Source organism: Alosa alosa, chromosome 12 (assembly GCF_017589495.1).
Source record: "Alosa alosa isolate M-15738 ecotype Scorff River chromosome 12, AALO_Geno_1.1, whole genome shotgun sequence".
Lineage (NCBI taxonomy): Eukaryota > Metazoa > Chordata > Actinopteri > Clupeiformes > Clupeidae > Alosa > Alosa alosa.
Genome location: NC_063200.1, coordinates 18722259 through 18738793, shown reverse-complemented (window position 1 = coordinate 18738793; position 16535 = coordinate 18722259). Strand labels below are relative to the sequence as shown.

At 41.0% G+C, this 16535-nt stretch overlaps 1 long non-coding RNA gene across 2 annotated transcripts; it reads right to left on the bottom strand.

Moving 5' to 3' along the window:
- Window positions 1-9490: 9490 nt before the first annotated feature.
- LOC125304492 lies at window positions 9491-10705 on the bottom strand. 2 transcript variants are annotated; one of them, XR_007195243.1, is made up of 4 exons: window positions 10620-10705; window positions 9883-9951; window positions 9620-9744; window positions 9491-9505 (listed from the first exon to the last, which is right to left on the bottom strand). It is a non-coding gene; the product is annotated as an uncharacterized LOC125304492 (long non-coding RNA). The 2 variants fall into 2 exon arrangements; XR_007195242.1 differs by lacking the exon at window positions 9491-9505 and having other exon boundaries at window positions 9506-9744.
- Between the last annotated feature and the right edge of the window lie 5830 nt (window positions 10706-16535).

Here is a 16535-nt window from a genome sequence, read left to right as displayed (position 1 = left end):
CATATGCTCAAAACTTTGTCAATGTCAACAATTGATGCCCAAAACATGGATTTAGCCAGACCCAGACCAGTACTGAGACTACAATTTGCAATATATGCTGGGGGGACTTCAGCACTGAACAGAGCAATTAGAATAATGATCAGGATGGTGTTACAGTATACTTTGGTGATTTTGCAGTCTTGTCTGCATATACAGTATATAATCACTTTATATTTGCTATCTTCAGAACACTCTTGGGATATTGCGTGGTCTTGCTTGGAAAACAAGTACAAATCTAAAACTACAGGACATGTGCAGGGCAAATGCATGCTAAGCAGAGCTTTTTCCAAATAGCCACCAGAGTGCATGGTGCTTAGTTTCAGACCAATGCTTGATCTCATTTATAAATACTCTCAAATAATTTCCTTTCGGCTTAAGTGCCCCCCCACCCCCTCCCTCAACAAAGTATCCTCTGACTGTCCCCATTGACTTTTGGACTAATTAAACTAACACTCACAAAATATCCTTCTAAGGGAAAATCCTGCAGTGTGCCAGATTACTAGTCCAGCCTTGCCTGTATGTTGTGCACAGTATTGTCATTTGTGTCCACATCTGTGAGTTGCAATGAAAAGATAATGATCAAAATGTTCCCACTGTATTGCAATTATCCTTCATTGATTTTACACACCTGCTTTTTAAGTCTGTCCATACAACACACCTGTTTTCAAAATCCAGGCATGACTTGAAATTTCTTGTCATAGTTTGTCATGTAGTTCATCATGTCTCAGGACTGTGAATGACCATTAGGAACTATATGGAGGGGGCAAGGGGACAGCAGAGATGTTTCATAATCACAAGAGTAACATCATCCAGGTCCAGATCCAGGTTTAAATATACTGCTCAAAAAACTAAGGGAACACTTACAGTTTTCCACAATTGTTAAAACACATTTTTTGAAACCTTCCACCCTTTTCTCCATTCTCAAACTACATTCACAGAATGTCTGACAGTTCTTGCAAAATAAAACACTCACCTCAAAAGTTTTACCTGTTCTCAGAGCCAAACAGTGTCAGAGTACCGATCCAGTGGATGATTGAAGTGTTCCCTTAATTTTTTTTAGCAGTATATCATTTGAGCTTTGTTGTGCCACTTAATTTTAAGCATGGTTTAACAAATCCACAATTAAAACCATAACTTTTTAATTATGTTTTTCTGCAGGGGCCCTATGTTGGGCTACATGGATTATTGTACTTCAAACAATATGCAATATCCTCATAGCTACATTTCATGTCTAGGTTTATGAATTCGAGACTATTTTAGTTAACATGCTTGTGTTATCATATGGGAATTGATGGAATAAAATTCCGTACTTTTTTTTTAATGTCAATGCACTTAGGGAATATAGACATGCTTTTAAAAATAACGGTATAGACTTTGCTACTACCTCAGCAGCAAGAAGGCAATAACATGAGCAACACCTACAGTAAATGTGTGTGTTTGTGTGTGTGTGTGTGTTGCTGTGTTATGCTGTGTTGGTACAGCTGGTGCAGATTCTTAAACCCTTTGATCATTCTGTAAGGCCAGCAATTTGCATACCTAAACCAGTGGAAAGGTTTCATGTTGACAAAAGCTTTTGTAATCAACAGCACCCCTGTTTATTCATACGGTGAACTAGAAAGTATCTGGTCTCAGCTGCCATTTGATCTCATTTCTTGTCACCCTGCTGAGGGCGTAACTCAGTCCCAGGCCTCCATCAAAGTTCAAAATCCCTGTGCACAGCCCTTCTTTTTCCAGGTGCTGATGATGTGCAGTAGAACTATTGAAACCTCAAAAACGAGTATACATCGCCTACTGGAGGATATATTTTTTTGAACGCAAAAATATCCTCCAGTGTGCAATGTACAGTATACTCGTTTTTGAGGTTTCAGTCCCAGGCCTCTCCTGGACCACAGGAAAATACCTGAACTCTAACTATATTTGTCAAAGGAGAAATTATAATCTGCTCGTGTTTGATATCATTTTTAAAGTCACCATGTGAGAAATACTGTATTGTCAGTTGTAACAGTAAAGTTAATGCATATGATGTTTCTGTAACCTGGGATATTTGATATTTGATGAGATACGCCCACACCCCCTGCTCTCAGATAACAGAGATACCCTGGTGATTCGGGGGTTTCCAGATGAATGCCATCTATATGTTAATATGTTAAGTTGTTTTTAGATATAAGGGGAGAACACAGCTTCTCACTTTTGCCTTTATTTTTTTTTCTCTTCTATTCTGCCTCTTGTCTTAGACTGGCTAGGCTCTGTCCTGCCTGCCCACTCTTCTGGAGGAGGCCTTGCTCTCTTTGTCTTTTTCTTTCTCCCTCTCTCTGTCTTTCTCTCTCTCTCTCCTTTATTTGGAATTTATTTCTTTATTTGATGAATTTGATGAGTTTTATCTGGTGTATTTCACATTCTAACTTGTTAAGTTTCAGTTTAAGTTTGTTATTTGGTTAACTTTGTTCTTTTGTTACTTTGTTACAGTATATTGACCTATCTGAGTTTTACTTTACACTCATTGTTAAGTGATTTTGGTCACATCTACCTTCATGGTAGCCTGGCTAACGCCAAACCTCATCTCATTAAGATGGGCTCTGGGAACTACATGTACATTTTCTCGTATTTGAAACGTGGTTTACGAATGCCCAGAGCCTTTTATTGGGCGCTACGAATGTCTATCAAATGCATCTGTACGTAGCTCATAACCGTTTCGGTGTGTCGTCATTGTCTTGCTGCCCCCCCTCCATTCTGTGATTGATTCCTTCGTTGAGGTGAAAACGAAGTCCATGGAATCCAGGCTGCCTAGCAGCGTGAATAAAATCACACGCGTAAGGCCTTTATGGTTTACTGGTAATAAATTGTCAATAAATTGTTAATTCACCCACCATTTATATATTTCTTCTCGTATGCCATGCCACTACTCTGCTATAGTTGATAAACTACTTGGTAAATGTCAAGTGTCAAGTTCTTAATTTTATGGAGTCAGATTAATCATAGTTTTTCGTAATATTACCACTGCTTCACCAGTCTGTCCTAAATGTTCAATACACGTTTAAACTTTTGATGGCCAATGCAATTCTCATCCTGAGAGCGCATTGTGCCTTCCTTTACAATTCCAACATTTGTGCTATGTGAACTCTCATTTTGTGGTTGTGATTCAACACAGAACTTGGATGAATGTATTATTTTTTTTATCTGTTCATTTAAAATTGCATGTAATACTTGTGTGTGCTGGCAGAACAATGACACAGTGAAAACATAACAAGGGCCACATTGGAAAATGCTGCCTTTAATGGGCAAATTGGCATTGAAATTAAGGACCAGTGGCGTCGTTAGACCTGGGCATTCGAGGCTATAGCCCCGGATGTCTTGGGAATAGCCCCGGATCTCTATGCCTTAAAAGATAATAATGAAAATCGCCCTAGAGGTTTTTATGAGGTTCCAATCAAACGCCACGGCCAGCAGCCACAACTGCAACATTGTTACTAACGATGCGTTCCTCACGGAGTCGGAATAATTTGTTGCAAATGCAACATCAGTGTTCTATTCTTCTACTGATATTACCAGAGCCCGTCTACAGTTTAATAACCTACTATTGCAGCGTATAGTTAGTTGATACCCGACAAACACGGGACGTCCCCCGGACCTTATGCGGACATTCACGACGTCCCCGATTGGTCCCGAACGTCATGTTCTCTAGCGGACGTTCCGGTGACCTTATTGACGTCCGGAGCAAGTTATCCTTTGATTATTGCGTGACGTCCGGTGCAGGACTTTCTGGGGACGTCACCGTCAGGTCCCTCGGATAACATTTGCATTTAGTCATTTCAAAGACGTCTTAAGGACCCGACAATATAACGTTATACCGGGGACATCATGGGGACGTTTGTTTATTCACACATGGCAGCGAAGTTGAGAGTGCTCTGGCAGAGAATGTCTAATAAGGACTCTGGCTCTGGCTACAGCCTGCAGTACAGAGACATCACATCCATGCACGACTTCACTTACACGTCATAGCAACATTGAGGTCGAGGGTCAACTCCACAGCATTCGGAAGAAATGCACAATTGGTGGCCACCGATGAAAGTAAGTAACATTTTTGGCTGTGTATGTAGCTAATAAAGTTTTCAATAACTGAATGAAAAGTTGTCATAATCTCAGCTGCTAACGTATAACGTAATGTTCTTTTATTTCCCTCTGGGGATGAATAAAGTATCTATCTATCTAAGGGACTGTTCGTTATTTATAAACGGGGCCACCGGAGGAAAATAGGGGAGGGTCATGTCTTTTTATTCTTTGTTGAGGGGAGGGTCACCAAACTTTTTTTTGTCTAGGAGGGGGGGGTCACCCATCTTTTGTATTAATGAAAACAGCAAAAAATCAAAGTGGCTTGTTTGATTGTTGATTTCTGTCGCCATATAACGTTCTTTTTCGTTCCATAGCTCTGTCAACATTGAACAATGAAAATAAGGGAGATTTCCCGTGTTTCTCACGCAAAATGTCAACATGCGTCCCCATTAACGTTGGAAGGGTTGGAGCAACAAATTAGCCTACTTTATTCACGCCTAACAGCCTATATCCATTTGGTCAACTTTATCCAGCCCTAAAAAAGCTAAATTTAACTTTGGTTTACTTGTAGTTTACCGTGTAGCCTAACTTTAAACAGTGTGCGTGCTTCACATAAAGCATACTTGTGCTTCATTCATCCACACATCCAGCTCCTAACGTTTTGACAAGCATTTCTACCAATTGACCTTGTTCCTGCCCATCTCTAGCTTTGCTGTCTCCATCCTTTCTGTTTTTGTTGTTTGCAAAAAAAGATATAGTAGGCCCTATTTATTGGTAACCAGCAACAAGTGCAATTTGTTAATCGCTGTCATTCTCTCTCCTGCCAACAAAAATGTGTTACGTTCCAAATAGCAGTGCGTAATTCTGCTTCATAAAGTTGAACAAATACATTGGTCATATAAATAGCCAGTTTATGGTCTACAGTGTAGAGTTAAATTATGGTAGGCCAACTTGGAGTGAATATACAGGGGGAATTGTCTACTCGTAGCTGAGTAGCCTGGCAGGTGCGCACGTAGACATAGCCTATGGCCGAACACTGAAAGGGCCAATGAATCCTGCTCTCACGACAACCACGTCGTTAACTTAAATAGGCCTAGGTTAACATCACTCTGAGTTCGCATTCAAGCAAGCAAAATGATGATTTGAATACATCTGTTTCACTGGAAGGGCAAGGGGTAACAACAGGACAACACAGAGACAGGCCAGAATGCAGGACTAATGTTATGAGAGTACAGTAATATGGGGTAGCCTATTATATCGTGGAAGAGATTGTTAAAACATTATTTGTCTTGTAAGCGGAACCAAAGTTTCACAGGCACCGTTGTGGTAGAACAAAGGACCTACAACCTCGTCCTTTCATTGGAGAGTCGCCTCGCGTTCAACGGATTCATTTGCATAAAGATGGGCTTTGCCCAGCTTTTTGATGCGCGACATATTTTCAAATGCAGCGCTGCCTTCCCGGAATGCTTTGCGGGCGCGTTAAAGTCGCTTGACGTCACCCATAGGACTAGAGTGGAATGCGACACGACAAAATGAAGTGTCGTGCAAGTGGATCGGTACCGTAATGGCTTCTACATACCTGACGCACCCGACGCACCCGACTTTAGGGGACGTCGCCAGGACTTTATTTTGTTTACTGGATATGGATACAAGAAGAGGAAGAGGTTGAGAGTGAGACATCATCTCCCCCAACCCCTGATAATACTTCCATCAGCTCAGGATAGTGAAAAAAGCAGCCAGCTCTGGTTTTGAATTAATGGTCTTACTACCCACACAGCAAAAGGACTCCGGTATGACGGCTTCCGGAATGGACCTGCGAAACGGACCCGTATCGGAGTCCAGATGCTCTCAGGAACGGATCCGCTACGAAGGCGAATCGCGGACCCGCCGTGGCTCCGCACTGCATCCACTCCGCATCCGCGATTAAAATCTTACCTCCGCGGCGGGTCCGTTTGGGATCCGCAAATTCATACATACATCCGCCACGGACCCGCAACGGACTCAAAGGCTCATCTGGCCCGGGTCCGTTTTGGACCCGTTTATCTCATTTTCAAAATTCCTTCTGTTCTTGTTGTAGGATAAAACTAGGCAACTATAGGATAAAAGTAAAACTATCACTAGGCTACTACAGCAATATAGGCCTACGATTAATCTGCATTGCCTCGTATTTTTAACTTAACAATACTGTCAATACACCTAACAGAAAAGGTTTAAGTCAAGACATCAATTTACTGTACAAACGTGATCACTACTCAATGGAAATATAAAATGGACATTTATGGAAAGTTACAGGTTATAAGCTAATCTGTTTTTGTTAAGTAGCCTACATTGCCTAGGCTACTTTACATTCATTTTGTGGTCAAAACCTAATTTAGTGCTTTATAGGCCTAGGTCAGTGCAGACATGAAATATTTTATCTAATAGGCTACAACTTCAATGAAATACTGCACTATGCACAGCTAAAATATCAGAAAATGAATAACTGGTGAATGACAAGAAGTTCAATAAAAATATTGTTTAATGCTTATTTCTCCTATTACACTCCATTTGTGTGGATGGAGGCGGAACACATCTCCTCGTTGCCCGATCCACCGCCAGTTGAAACACCTGATTGCGTGTTTGGTGACCTCAGTGTCCGTGGCAGACCGTGTCACCATGTTTTTCCTCACAGCACCTGTAATCAAACAGACAGATATGTTTATGTTTATGGTATGTAGCAGAGGTGGGACCAAGTCACTGTTTGGCAAGTCACAAGTAAGTCCCAAGTCTTAGCACTCAAGTCCAAGTCAAGTCCCAAGTAAATACAGAGAAGGGCAAGTCGAGTCCAAGTCTCATCAAAGCCAAGTCGAGTCCAAGTCCAAGTCCCAATCTTTTTCAAGTCCTGAACAAGTCATCAGGTACTCTTCACTTAATAATGGCATTATTAGACTATCGATCATAATTTTAACACTTCCATCTAATCCACAGATTTTTTTTTATAAATACAGATTAAAATATGTTCAATGTTTCTGTCTTGAAATCTTTTACGATATATGCATGCGCATACAATATACACATGTGCATACCTGAATAATCTGTACAAAACGGATAGCTACATGACAAATATATATTGTTTTTCCAAATTGCGGAGCACACTGTAAGTATGAGTAATAATTTGACTGATGGCATTTCACTGCGCTAGGCCACAGATTTGCCTGCAAACAATTTATTAGGCTGTCTGCCAGTGGCGACTCATAAGGGAAGCCAAGGTCAACACTTTTATATTATTTAAATGATAATAATGACACAGTAATTTTGTTTTAAAGTATTCATTTCTTAAGAAATACTACACATTTGATGCTGTTTATCTCATTTGTAAATGGTGCACTGTCACTTTAAGCCCATTGTGTGCCACTGTCCACACATTCTCATAATGATCTTTTTTTTACCAGCTCCATTCCTATGGCTAGTCCACAAACTCAAACATTGTTTGTGCCACATGTATAGCACAATATTAACAATAAGCATGATATTAAGTTGGCACAAACAGCTTTCATTCCTTTGGAAATAGATGCATGTATGACATGATGCTTGCTTGACATTTTCTGTTTGCAATTAAATGTGAATTATGAGCCTGGTAGCCAGTAGCCACCTAGCTAGCTGAGTGGAATGCGTATGCGTGGCAATGTGCTTCATGTAAACAAATTATTGAATAGGCCTACTACAAGACTCACCATTTCCATTACACAAAGGCAAAGACAACTCTTCATATTCTTGTCCACTTTCCAAATCACAGTGAGTGCAGCCTATGTCATAGTGACCTGGATCTCATAGTTTATAACAGTAGTGAGAACCGGATAAATCCATAATTTCCCCTAATCTCGTATTTGTTGCCTTCATGATTTCCTTTTACGCTTCTTATATTTAAAAGAAAATATCAATCACCATCAACAATGACAAGCCAGCTGGAACCTGCCACTCGTTTTCTCTCCCTCTCGTGCGTGCTTAGATGGGGTTCAATTAAATGCAGTAGGCTAGCATAAGTTCAAGTTGGATCTTAATGGAGAGGACTCGAAAAGTATCATCTTTATGTAACATGCTGTTGGTGCATTTTGACATTGTAAACGTTCTCTAACAAGAGTGCAAATCAGTTTGCAGTAAAGCTACTAGTTATTGGCTAAATGTTGGTCGTTTCTCTGTCTCTTTGGTGCCCTACACACAGTGCGTAACGCATGTGGGGGTAGCGCAGCACTGAACTGTGCTCTGGACTTGCCGCTTGTCTCCGCTTATTTTTTTTTTTCTCTTATTTTTTTTTTTTGAGTCGCTGAGGGAAAGCATCTCTGGGGTGACTGGTCCATGATCAGGAATTTAGTTTTGACTCGAGACATGTCAAGTCGTCACAAGTCAAAGAGGCAAAGTCCGAGTCAAGTCTCGAGTGAATAGTATTCAAGTCCAAGTCGAAATCGCAAGTCATGCCGAATTTTATCAAGTCAAGTCTGAAGTCATTAAAATCATGACTCGAGTCTGACTCGAGTCCAAGTCATGTGACTCGAGTCCACATGTCTGGTATGTAGCATCCAAAGCCAAGTATGCCTACACAATACAATATATGAGATAGGTATTAAGGAGATTAAATTTAAAAAGAAACATGACTTACAAAGCTCCTCTGTTCGCTGCACGCTGAGGGCTGGTGTGGGGTGGAGGGAGTTGAGGAGGGACTGCCGCTCCTGGCCCATAGTGAGGTGGGTGGTGTGCGAGGGGGGAAAAAAAAATTGTATTAAATGGTAGTTATCTGTTAACCATGACTGATAATACACATGGGGCCTTTCTATTCACTAATATTTCAGAGATCAGTCCCTACCTTGAGTAACTCTCCGTATGTTAAATGCAGGTGCAGGTGCAGGGAGTTGAGGTGGTGAAGAGTGTTATGTCCTGCCCCTTGGTGAGGTGCTAAGGGAGATAAATGGTTGTGATCTGTTAACCATGGTAGGCTGAGAGCTACAGGGCCAAACAATGGCAAACAAAAACAAATCTCTGGTCATGCTGGACATGAATTTGTATGTTTCAATATTTTGGTATGCACTATCTATATAGTATCTATATCAACTCCATCAATGGATTGACATTGAAATCAATGTGTTTCAATACAATCTGATAATAATGAATGAACTTTTCAGGCAATATTGCATGAATGCAGATGTTTTAACTGACAAAATATTTGGCTGAGATTTTGAAAGGAATGGATAAAGTATGCAGAAAATCTGAGATGGTAATGCAGATGCAATCTGTTGATCTGAAATGGAGTGACTACTGCTGTGTTAATATAGATGGGGCCACTGTATTCAATATTATTTCAGAGATCAGTCTTTACCTTAACAGTTTTCTCCAGGTTGAGGGGTAGTGACTCGCTGCCTGGCACTCGGGCGACATGGTGGAGCTGGAGGAATAGATACAAAGAGAGGGGAATGTCTTTAGCACTAAGAATGTTAACCATATCTCTAATATTAATATTATGATTTAGTTATTTCAATGTTAAGAGATTATTACTTACTTTGCCAGTGCAATTGGCTTGGGCTTGAGGCTTCAACTGATATACCAGGCGAGTTGGAAGGTACCTCAGAGATGCAGTCACCATTTTCTGGCTCTTCACTGTCATCAGAGTCCCCGAAACGATGGCTGTTACATAACGATATCATTATGGTTATTGCAATCCCAAAATTTCCAAATATACATAGTACAAGCATCTCTGGTCTATTTTGGAATGCTACGGGAATGTGTTCACATTACATTTTAACAACCCAGAAAGTATCTTACTTGATCAAGCAAACCCAACAGAGGCAATCGTAACGTTAGATGCTAGAATCCAGCCGATAAAAGTTGACGCTGCAGAACAAACAAAATAGAAGATGGGGACCAAGTTCCATACAGTAAAGTTACGTTAGCATAATAAATCACAAACCGATGCCAATAGTTGTCTGAACCAACTTAAACAGTGATTAAAATGCAGAGGCTTTCATTACAAAGGTGGCAGATAGAAACTAAAGTTACGTAATGTTATGATTCCAAACTTGGCAAAATGCAAACGTTAATGCACAGCTAGCTAGAGGCTAGGGCTAAACCATTATCAGTGAGGCAACATGCTAAAGTTGTAGGTACAGTAGCTGTCATAGCAGACGAGTGCTTCACTGACTTCATAGACTGAAATACCAGTGCCAGTATCACCTTAATCAAGGTTTGCATCACAGACAAGACCAGACTAATGTTAAATAACAATGTGTGTTTTTTAAATCACACTACCATAACATATTCTGCCGAAATTGCTATCCCATTTTAAATCAGATAGGCTACAGACTCATATGAGCATCACAGCTAACAATAATGTTAACTTTGCACAAACTGTTGCACAAAATGACAAACGTCTCTGGTAACGTTAACGTTAGTCCTAATATCAAACAACGTCATTACAATCAATAAACATGATGATTATAAAACCACAAAGGCCAATGTTTAGCTATTGTGAATGTCACAATATATTAATAAATATCACTTACTCGAGAGGGTTCAGCGCAACCATGTACCAGCTAAGAAAATATCCACTAGTATGACTCTTCTTGGCTCTTGGTGTACAGTCATGTTCAACCGTTACAGTAAAGGCGCAGCGCATACGCGATCCGACATGGGTCCACTCAGGATCCGCTATTTGACAGTAGAATTTACGGGGCCGCCTGGAGGCGGAGCTGATCCTCTGTGCGGCACCAAAACGAATGCGACAGTCACGCGGGTTTGGCGACTTGAAGGCGGATCCGCCTAGGAGTCTACTGCTGTGTGGGTAGCTACTAGTAGCCAGCCTCTGTACCTGGCTAGCTTTAAGACACTTCATTTGGATACCGGAGAAGAGATAAACATACTTACCCTACCTGCTCTGTAGGAATGAATCACATTCTTCACAATTCTTCGCATTCGTTTTCCATGAACTTGTTCCATTAAGTCTACTAGTACAGTAGTCAACAGCCTTTTTTAACACTGCTAGCTACCATAGGGTATAAACCGAGTGGAAGCGCCAGGCTAGCCACAGGTAGGCAGTCCTAGGTATCTGAAAATTGAACAAGGAGTTGTGTTGGATTAATCCATTTAAGTATAAGCACTCTTTTGAACTGTGAGGGAAATTTGGTCTCTGCCATTTATCCCAATCCGTGAATTAGTGAAACACACTCAGCACACAGTGAACACACACTAATCCCGGTGCAGTGAGCTGCCTGCAACAACAGCGGCAGTGAGGGGTTAGGTGCCTTGCTCGAGGGCACTTCAGCCGTGGCTACTGGTCGGGGTTCGAACCAGCAACCCTCCGGTTACAAGTCCGAAGCGCTAACCGGCCACGGCTGCCCCAGTTTGTGATTAGAGTGGCACCTGAAAATGATACATTCATTCATCACGTCACGGGTATAAAAAATTGTTTGGGTGTGTAAATGTAAAATGTAAATTTAGCTAAGAAATTTATTAGGTAGCCATATGAAATTTTAACAGATTGAAGAGCAGATCATGTACTCCCTATTTGTGCAAAAAAATGTTTTTTTTTAAATTGCCGATACTGCTCTTAGCCTTTGTGAGGTCTCTGTTAAATGATGATTTTTTTCTCTTAATGCCCCATAAATACCATATGCTCAGTAGGCCTAGGTGAGGGAAAATTAGCTTTATTTGTTATTCAAATATGATAATGAGGACCCCAACAATTGGAAAAAAAGCATCTTTGCACTCCTAGTGAAAAAATTGGATCTTTTGCACTCCTAGTGATGCCCCTGTATCCGCACCGGGCAGATATATATATCCTCCATTTCTTTAACAGCCCCCGGACCTTTTGCTCTAATGATGCCCCTGGTGTGAAGCACTGGGCATAACTTAATTCCGCGGCTATGTGGACCACTAGGCTAATTGTTGAGGAGGCCCATAGTTTGCCCAAAAGCTGCAGATCATAGACAGGCCTTTTCACACAGTGATCACGCTAAATTTGCGGGTAGAGGAGACGTCTTTTTGCCGCAACGTATGTCTGAAAACGAGGTGAAAATTTTCCGGCCTGCTGATCTGTTCACATGATGCAGCATTTTGGGGAGCCAGGAGGCAGGATCAGCTAGCAAATTAAAATGTGACGTGCAACAGGGGGCGTGTAGAATTATAGTCGTCGGCCTTACCTAGCGTTCATGGGCTTCGGAAAAACCTTTTTCCCAGTGAAAACATCATCATTCCGCGTCATTCACGTCACGTAATGTGTGAGTCAGAGGTCGGAAACTGGGGCTAGATTTTGCTAACAGAGTTGCCCAGTTAGGAGCTCGTCATCACTTTTGTCGTCACATTGTAGTTCGTTTGTAGTCCATGTGGCCTTTCATGTCCAACAGTTTTAATGTGAACTTGGGAATTTGCCGTTTTTGTCACTTGAAAGCTGCATATCTTTCTTTCACAACCGTCTTACGCTATATTTTAAGCAAATAGAGTTGTTTGTTTAGGATTAGTGAGTGTATGTTTTAACCTTTGTTGTGGCATCCGTGTTTGTCAAACATTCCGACGGCAAAGCACATGAACACTTGCTGTGGGAAAAACAAAGTAGCCACGGGGACGGTCCGAAGTGCCCTGAATGCACCATTATTATGTGTGGGCCTTCAAATGCAGCAGGTGTGTGATTTCCAAAACCATGGCGGGAGAACCGACTGCACTTTGGTTAGCTTGCATTTTGCTTTGCTGTTGCTTAGAATGTTAGATTATTGCGATAGATGACTTCAGACAATAAAAAGTAATTTGGGAGGGAAATTGAAGAGAAGAGTTGCCCCCTGCGTTGGCCATGATTCCCCTTTGAAAATCAGAGGTTCACAGGCTACTGTGGCCTTGGTCAGTGACGCCGCCAGCCGTAATCCTGTATGCACTGTGCGTAGAATTTATTCATGAAATTATTCAATATTACAACAATAAAAATAGCTTGTATACTGTCTTAATTGAAACATGCTTTGCGCACAAATGATAGCCTAGGGCAAAGAGAATGGACATCTCAATATAAGGATACATTAGAAGATGATGATTGATGTAAACTTTGTCACACAACGTGATAAGCAGTTCTGGCGCTTAAAAACGCAACGTTCCATTCGGTCATAAATCATTCAAGCGTAGGCCGAGTGCTCGTCATGAAAAGAAAACAGCAGCTTAATATTTTTCAGGTGTTTAACAGTAGGCCTAGGTGCACTGTTAGCAGTTATGCCGAAGGCAGTGAGAGTATTAGGCATTGCATCCTAGCTGTCACTCTGTTTGGAACATCGCAGTTCGCAGAAAGCATAATGCTCTGAGAACAGTAGCCAAGGGCCTTTCTGCAGAAACAACAAGTGCCTTGATGCGCGCACCCCCGCTTTCACTTTGACTCCCTGCATTTCTACATTGTGACAAAAACTCAGACAGGGAATTTTGGTTTACTAAATTAGCATAATGCGGTAACTAGTGCTGCCGCGATTAGTCGACTTAGTCGACCTAATCGACCATGAAAATTAGTCGACGGCAATTTTTTTAGTCGAAGAGTCGTTTTACTATTGACCGCCTATTTATTTTTGGTCTCAAACGGCTCACTGTAATGTTATATTAACTCTATGTTATTAACTCTTGAAAAGTACAATGACTGTCTTTGGATGTTAAACAGGCTAAGACTTTGGCAGTCGTGTTTTAAACCCCGCTATGCACGCAAGTGTTAACGCCAGCAGCAAAGCTGCGTGCCTGCCTGCTTTCAGCGCAATTAATTATTAGGCAGAGCTAAGTGGGGGGAGCTAAGCGGTTACGCTAGTCCAGACTCTGACTAATATAGTATTATGGAAATTGAAATAAATGAAGTGAAGTGTCTCACGTTGACAATGCAACGGCGTGTCATTACTGTAATTCATTCATACAAAAAAAAACGTTAAAACGAACATGCCGCCGCCCGTGATATCAACAATCAAGGTGCGCATCATTTCCCATGGTCAATAAGTCACGACGCATATTTTTTTAGTGTTCAAGCCAACTGAAAAAGTGAGGTAAGGTAACCTATGTGGTAAGACGCGCAAAGTACCTGTAGCCTACTTGTTTTGAACATGCTGATGTTAGGCTCATTTGCAAAGTCCTCAACTCCTGCCGCGCGGACCAGCACCGGCCGTTACGTGGACACTGCTGGTCCGGAGCCGCGGAGTGAAATTATTCCCGGGGTTTCGTCTGATAATTTACTGCGCAATTGATCAAGGAACCGCGGACCGACAGAAAAAGAAAGCAAACGTTTCTGCAATCAGTAGGAAATACTTGCTAATTTGGTGTCATCAAACATAGAGGCATAAATGGTGGTATGAGCGTTCATTCAATGCGCGAGAGAAACTGAAACCACTTGATAACGTTGGTAGCAAAGCTCCAATTCAACCTATTGGAAAGCTATTTAATTATGAAACTACATTTAATTGAACAATGTGGATTTGTGCAATTTCCATAAATACAGAGCACAGACTATAATACACTATCTAGAGTATTGTAGGCCTATAGTCAAATTTGAATAACGTGGCCAAAAGCTTGTGGCATAATTAAATATGTCAATATTCTTTCCATTTGCCTACCAGTGTATGATGCTTGCATGAGGGAAACATCCCAAAACGATGACACCCATATAATTGCTATTGTTTTGAGAAGTATTTATCATGCAACCATGCAAAAGCAATGGAACTATTGTAATTATATTTTACAGTAGTAAAGCAGTCCTCTGATGTGCATGTTTTCACAAACTTTTTGTGAACAATGTTAGCACTTTAAACACTGGCTGCTTTGAAGTGCATGTATAACAATATAGCATAACATTTAATAATTGTGATGTGATATAATGATAATTTGATGGGGGGTGGGTTCATGTAGGTGGGCCCTATGACCCCAAAGTATGCCATGACCGGGCCTTAGGTCAAAGAAGTTGTCTATGTCCATGGCAACACTGGCATACAAATAAAGTCTATTAAAGGTCTGACATTAGATCTGAAATGGGTGTTTTTTTTTAATACATAATGTTTTTGAACAGTTTACTTACAGTACAGTTACTTACAGCTTCTAACAAAAGTAGGGTGATATATATTTTACGTTTTCCCTTTAGTTGAGTTCAAAATAAAACGGACACAACAAAACAACAAACACTTGATTTTTAAAAAAAAAATAGTCATTTAGATTAGTCGACTAATCGAAAAATTAGTCGAAAGATTAGTCGTTAGAAAATTAGTCGTTAGTGGCAGCACTAGCGGTAACAATTATCATTTCAATTCTACCTCAAATCTGCTCACTGCAGACATTATAATACAGACCCAAGCAGCAGCACAGCCTTGAAAGACGCACACTTTGAATTTGATCAGAGCGGCTCTGGTTCTTCATTGACGATAACTTGATGTGATTGGCTGGATGACTGTTCAATCAAATCAACAGAGCTATTTGTGTCTCTTTGTGTGTGCGTTATGGTAGATATGGTTCCAACTCTTTACGGAAGCATTTATTTCCATATTTTATTTTTGTTTTAAAGCTGCAGTAGGCAAGTCTGACAGATTGAGGGGAATTTTGCATGTTTACAACACTCATGCCCCTCCCCCACTACCACAAGCACCCTCTCATCGAGTTTGTGCTCGTCAGTGCGCACCAGACTGTGATTGACAGTCAGATCTCACACAGCCCTGCTCTGATTGGACCAGAAGAACCGGGAGCTGTAGATTTTGGCAAAACAAATAATAGACTCTAGGTGGAGGTAGAAGTGTGTTTTTTTTTTTTTTTTAAACTGGCTGATTTATGTTGTTCTGTCGGAGCATAGTGTCGGTTTCAGTGAATATGATCAAAAAAATCTTGCCAACTGCAGCTTTAATCTGACAATCTTGTTCCAGCAAAAGTGTGTACGTTATAACACCCACATCCCCCACGCTTGCTACGCCCCTGACTGACACATCTGTTAGGTTTACGAAAGGGATAACGAAATAAGATCAGATAACGAAAATATGACTAGGCCTATACTGTTCTGAGCAGGTGTTGTCGGTGAACAGGCTGTAACTATTGGCTAAGTTAAGACACTCATAATTATCTGGGAAACATTTGGCCCTTTATTTGTCTTGGTAAATCCCCCGCCCGAGTTGGAAAGTGTAAATTACACAGTTTCTTGCTGCATTTCACGCAGGCATGCCCCCTTTACCTTGAGGGTACCCCGAGGTGGCCGTACAACCTTACGACAAACATGGCTGCGCCCATAGTTGAGATGAGATGACATTTTCTTTGCATTTGTACTGTGTTGGTCATTTTAATGTCGATGAAATGCTCTTACACACTAGATTACATTGCTGCTTCAATCCGGTCACCAATTCATGCATTGCACGGTCTTGCTGTGCGTGCAATACAATGAAACAATTTGTTTTCCAGCCGGTTAGCTAGAGGCTACATGTACTGTAGCACAATAATTGTGAGCG